The 6,107-nt window shown below is 40.6% G+C and overlaps 1 protein-coding gene across 1 annotated transcript in view; it reads right to left on the bottom strand.

The window, feature by feature from the left end:
• The window catches only part of ppp1r16b (protein phosphatase 1, regulatory subunit 16B), a 101,187-nt gene extending 99,537 nt beyond the window's left edge, over window positions 1-1,650 (bottom strand). The window contains exon 1 of the mRNA XM_046029616.1: window positions 1,485-1,650. The gene's annotated coding sequence lies outside the window, so the exon portion shown is untranslated. The remainder of the gene's footprint in view (window positions 1-1,484) is intronic.
• Window positions 1,651-6,107: the final 4,457 nt, after the last annotated feature.

Raw genomic sequence — 6,107 nt, 5'->3', positions numbered from 1 at the left:
CGGTGCAGATGCCGAAAGGAACAGCAGGAGAAAGCGCTCAAGACGTCTCCACACATAAAACATTTAAACGCCAACGAAGCCAGGCAGGGGATCCCACCTACCTTAACAAAGTGTACATGTGGAATCAAGTGAGAAAAAAAGAAAGTCGATGTTTTCAGTCTTTTCTGAGAGAGAGGCAGTGACAGTGAGAGCCTGTAAGTGGTACATCACTGATGTCATCGTAGTACCAAGGATCTCATATATATTTAATGCGGCCCAGTCTGTGTTGTAGTGCTGATGTGACGTCTTCATAATCACTGTTGCGGTCTTTTTGCAGAGTGATAAAAGTATAACTAAAATCCACAGCAAAACAAGAACTATAAGTCAAACTAAAAAAAAATGACTCAACAATTTTGATAATGAATTAGGTGTTTGCCAAATATTCACTCATTTAAGCTTCTCAAATGTGAGGATGTGCTGCTTTTTATCTGTTTTATAATTCTGCAAACTGAATAACATTTGAATATTCTCCCTGACATTTTATTTTTGTCATTTTACAGACAAAACGATTAGTCTTGTTAGTTGCAGTCCCTCAAGCACATTGCAGGTTCCTGCTTCTCAAATGTGAGGATTGTGTGATGTTTTTATATCATTGTAAATTAAATATCTTTGGACTGTTCTTCAATTTGTTTGACAGACAGTTTATCAATCAGAGATGTCAAACATATGCTGGTTCTAGCCTTTTGCTGCTTTTCTTTTTCATACAATTGTAAATTGAAAATGTTTGAGTCTTAGACTGTTGGTTGGACAAAAAAAGTAAATGTTCCCCATTTTTACAGGTTAATCAAATATTTAATCAACAGATGAATCAAGAATGAAAATAAACGTCAGCAGCCTTGACTCACTTGAAGATCCATGTAAAACATTTGTTTTCTACTTTACTAAAAACTGTCAAACACGCTGTACATAAATAAAGTATATGTGATGCATTTTCCATTCAAAAGTTGAGAAGCCACTTCTACCTCCGTTGACCAAACCTTCGCCCAGGCTTGCTGAGCTCTCCTCACTTCTGTAGAATGACTTATAAAGTAACAACAAAGTAAATCTCTGCAGCTTTCAAACTGCGTCCAAGTGGCCAAAGTAGCTACGGCAAAAACGCAGTCGCGGTTGTTGGAAAAAAGCCATGTGCAACATTGCAACGGTGTAATGGCAACATCTCGGGGAGGATGTTGAAGCCGCTCTGCTAATCTCAAACCGCGTCGCCAGCAGCGGAAACGGCGGGTTTCACCGGTTTAATTACAGGTTATTAATGCGTTCATGACCCTCGAAAGGCGGTAAAGTGAGCTAGCTATAACTGCTCCAAGAGGAACAGGAGTCGGACATGCCTCTCCTCCTCCTGCCGCTTTTTCCTCCACTGAGGAAAAAATTCCCTTCTTCCCCCTCGTTTAGTTACAAGCGGCTGAACCCAACAACCTGGCAACATTTCCCAAAATTTCTGCACTCACCTGAGTCTGGGGTTCGTGGTGTTCACATGGAGGCGAGAGAAAAGCTGAGAACCGGCGGTGATATCCTGATGGTTTAAACTTGTCCCGTTAGTAAAGACACTAGGGCTGCTGAGAAAAGCTTACTGAGTGCGAGGGTGTCTGCAGAGTCCCTCTCTCTCTCTCTCTCTGCTCTACAGCTCCACTCCTTGAGGGCGGGGCTGAGAGGGAGGAGGAGACTGAGGGACACTGTGTATGGCAGGGCTGCACAAACTGGGGCCCCCCAGACCGCCAGTGGCCACCACCATCACCCACCACAGCACCAGCAAAGTTTTATTTTTATTACCTCTAAATGTTGTAACAATCGTTTTATCCTTAGCACAGGTGAGAAAGTTGGTGTACTGATAAAAGTAAAATGTGATAAAGTGCGATGGAAACAGATGCAGGTGAATTAGAGGTCCGCTGAAACATCAGCTCCACTGAAGACATGAAAAATGGTTGCTCCTTATGTTCTGTCTGTATGTTGCTATAGTCTTGTGCAAGATACATCTTCTGGATTCACTGGGACGCATCATCAGTGATGTAACCAGGAGTCCTCGGGTCTTTCGGGTCTTTCAAAATCAGACACCCTCATCCTGGCGACCCAGCCGGGGTTGATCAGGCCCCAACTTGCGTCCCAGCAACAACCATCCACAGATCAGTCCTCTTTATCCAAAGCCACCTTGTGGCTCTCTCAGTGGCTTCCCTTGCGGATTGTATGGCCCTCTTCTTTGCTACCCCTGTGATGCCCAGATGGTTTAGGATTTTGCAGAGTGAGCGCCCTGCAAAGCCTTTTTTTGATCAAAGCTGACGTGTACACACACTGCTGTTGACACCACGGACACGGCCTATTTCTGTTTATACAACTTTCTGGAGTCAGTTTGGCGGACTTGTTCCTCACGTGTCCAGTTGATTGGTGGGTCACAAAAACGGGAGGCACATGGATGTGTGCACAAAGATCCTACACAACACCCTAAGATGATGATTTTTTTCGTCACGCAGACCCTAGCGGTTGAAAAACTTTTAGTTGCCACTATATGAGCTCACCTTGTCTCACATCCTCAGTAACTGTAGGAGATCACGAGGGACCTACCGCTGCTCGCCTCTCTGTAGCTGTTTCTGAAACTGGCGGGGCCATGTGTTAAGCTTTGCTAGGTAATTTCGACATATATAATGTCATTTGACAGCTAGCTATGATGCTGATGATAATTTATGTTCTAGCCTAGAATGCAAATATGCATCAAGCTACATTCCTCTCTGACTGCCTTCAATCTAAACAACTACTGTACTGATATTAGCTTAAACCATTCTTCATCTATGTTAGTTGTGATTTGGTCACCTCTCTTTTGTTGAAATTAGTTAGCAGATGTTTTCCTTCATTTTGCTCTCTTTCTATTCTTCTTTCTTTTCTTTTTTGATACTCCGATTTCCTTTTCTTGGGGAAAGACATGACTGTCACAAGGCACGTTGATGCTCCAGCATCAGCAGTCACTCGGCTAGATTAGCCATTTTAGAGAGGAATCCTAGCGGCCTTGGGTAATCAGTACCACTTTACCCCCCACTACTATGGCCCTGATTATGAGACATTATAAGACTACCCCAGACTTTTTTTGCATGAGCCAGTTCAGCATTCAATAAACTCCAACTCATATTTTGCAGCTACACTTCTCCTGATAAAACAATATGTTTTCTACAGACATTCCATTTAATGTATTATATTGCAGTATTTTGACTTGTCTTAATGCTCATGAGGTGTCAACAATACAGTGAGGCTGAAAATAAAATCAGTGCATTGTCTGCACTTTGTCTCTGGTGAGACAGGAGACAGTAGACTTGGCAAGAGAGCATCTCTCCGAGTCTCTGAAATTTCCCTCCCACTCTTTGGGATTTCCTCTTTTTTCTTTCTGTATCTTTTGTCTCTGCCAACTCGCATCTCCTTTCCTTTCTATTTTTTTTTTCATCTTCATATCTCGACTCCCATGTCTCCTGTCTTTCTGTGGTCATACATTGAGCAATCACATGAAGTGAATCAGTGTCTTCAAGTGCAGAGATCTGATTCTCGGTACAAGATAGTGGTTGTTTTTTGTAGAAAATTCCTAAAATAAGTTTTAAAAATGTGAAATATAAAGGAAAGATTTTGAATAGAATAAGATTTTGTATATGTTGCATGAAAAAGAATTCACAGAGGACACTACCCCTAGAAATTACATTTATATGCTACTAGTATAATGCCAGCAGAGCAGTTCATGAACATTCCCAGCACCAAAGTAGAAGATCTCAAGGAGCCCCAGAGGGACTCTTTTCAAGCTTTTAAAGCTGTCTGAGGTGGTAGAGGTGCTGCCTCACTTTTCTTTTCTACTTTCAATTATTCATCATTCAATGATTCAATTACTATTATTGACCATACAGACCATATTGACTTTACTTTCCCAGTCGTGTTGATCATTAAGAGCTTCAAAGTGTATGTTCAAGGTACTTTAGATCAGAGCAAAATGATCTCGACATGAAGACGTCACCAAGCTTTTGAAACATGACAGGTAAGGAAGTCAGCGTGCAATACTCATGATAAATGGGCCTCATGGGAAACATAATGATTGTAACATTTTATTACTGCATTTGTGTCTCAAGATGTGCAGTATGTACTAAAATATATTGATATCCAAACTTGTCAAACATGCAAATTATGCACATATTCACAAAGACACATGGATAAAATCAGGGGCAAGTTTTTAAACACATCTGAGAATCTGGGTCAGCAGTAATGGTTGATGGAGTAAAGTATTTGTTCACACACTCCCCTTTTCTCCTCTTAACCCTAATCTTCCTGGTCCCATGGCAGCTGGGAAAGACGGGCAGGCTTCAGACTTTACCCTTTACATATTTCATGGATTTGCGCTTGCCCCACTTCTCCCAAGGAGCAGAAAGGGGTGGTTGTTTTGTAGGGAGTGGCTCGACTAAACAAAGCCCACAAGTAACAGTTAACAATGAGGTGCTCAAGTTTAGTGTGCAGCCAAGAGAGTGGTAGAATTGAATTATATAAGAAGTCTGTATGCCAGTCAGCAGCCAGTTAGCTTATCATAGCATGAAGTCTAGAAACAGGGAAAAACAAAAAATATTAATCTGGTCATTTTCAAGTCCGAGGCTTTCCATCATCAGTTGTTCTAGTTTGAATAAGTAGGCAGACAAAAAGACACACTGTTGGTAACTAACAACAAATGCAGACAGAAAATATCGGATCCTGCTGCAGCCCTCCTCCTGAAGAAGCATTTCAGGAAAGACAATATGTCTTTGTGTGATGCGATTAAAAACTGAGTTATAAATCGGCTCCACAATACAAAGCATGTCTTTCTGCTGCGCATCGATCCACCCTCTCCTTTATCTTTGAATCGCTCTTCTCTCTGTGGTGAAGACTGGATCCGTTCCAAGTAGTTGCCCTGAGCAATGAGTCCCCCCATTAAGATATTAGCACATCAACGAGGATGGAGTATGCTCTTATTATCAGCCACTTGTTTGCAGTCAATTGTATATCAATCAGACTGGTATTTATCACAATGTAATTTAAGTATTAACGTGTTGCTCTTTTCTAGGGTATACTGTGGTTAATAGCACTAAGAGGACAGACACTGCTGTCAATACCATAATGGGCTTTACACTGAAGGCACTTGAATATTGGAGTGGATGTTATTATTCACCAGTTGTGTGCTTTTAGAATACAATACTTTACAATGTGTTTTCTGTTTGACATTTGAAAATACATGAATGAATGCTTATTTTACATACAGAAGAACAGTGGTGGAATGTAAGTACATTTACTCAAGAGTAAAAAAAAATTAAATTTCATCTACTCCTCCCACTCTGATAAATGTAATACATCTATAAATATACAAATATTGTTCATTTCAAATGTTTCTGGACACAAGATGTCTTCTACTTCACTGAAAAGCCCATTCTCAGTGTAAACGTGTTTTCATATCACACTTGTGTGGTGTGTGTTGCACCATGATTGAATTGAATTGATTTGAATTAAATTTTATTTATATAGCGCCAATTCATATCAGAAGTTATCTCACTGCACATATAGAGCAGGTCTAGACCGTACTCATGTAATATTATTATTCCCACCATGAGCAAGCACTTGGTGACAGTGTAAAGGAAAACCTCACTTTTAACAGGTAGAAACCTTGAGCAGAACCTAGACTCAGGGTGGGCAGCCATCTGCCTTGACCGGTTGGGTTGAGAGAGAGGGGGAGAGGGGGAAGAGAGAGAGACAGAGCATTTTTTTAGGAACAAAATTTCCATTTCCAACTATGGCCTGGCAAGAGCAGAACATCCTCTTGACAGATTAATGAGACATAACTTGTGAAATGATAACATATGAACAAATGGTACCATGGTGGAAGCAGAATGGAAGATGAAGAGACCATAAGGAGCTTTGTTGTTAAAAAAAAACACATGACAAGTTTTTTTTTAAATGGATTAAGTTTTAAAACAACTGCTGAAAAAGAAAGAGCAGAACACACAGTAGCCCAAAGCAAGTTCTACAGATTCCATCTTACATTGACAACAGTGGTAATAATAGAAATACCAATAAAAAGTAATAATAATGAT

The sequence above is a fragment of the Micropterus dolomieu genome, linkage group LG18, assembly GCF_021292245.1.
Source record: "Micropterus dolomieu isolate WLL.071019.BEF.003 ecotype Adirondacks linkage group LG18, ASM2129224v1, whole genome shotgun sequence".
Lineage (NCBI taxonomy): Eukaryota > Metazoa > Chordata > Actinopteri > Centrarchiformes > Centrarchidae > Micropterus > Micropterus dolomieu.
The sequence above is the reverse complement of the archived record's forward strand: the minus strand, read 5'-3'. Positions and strand labels throughout refer to the sequence as shown.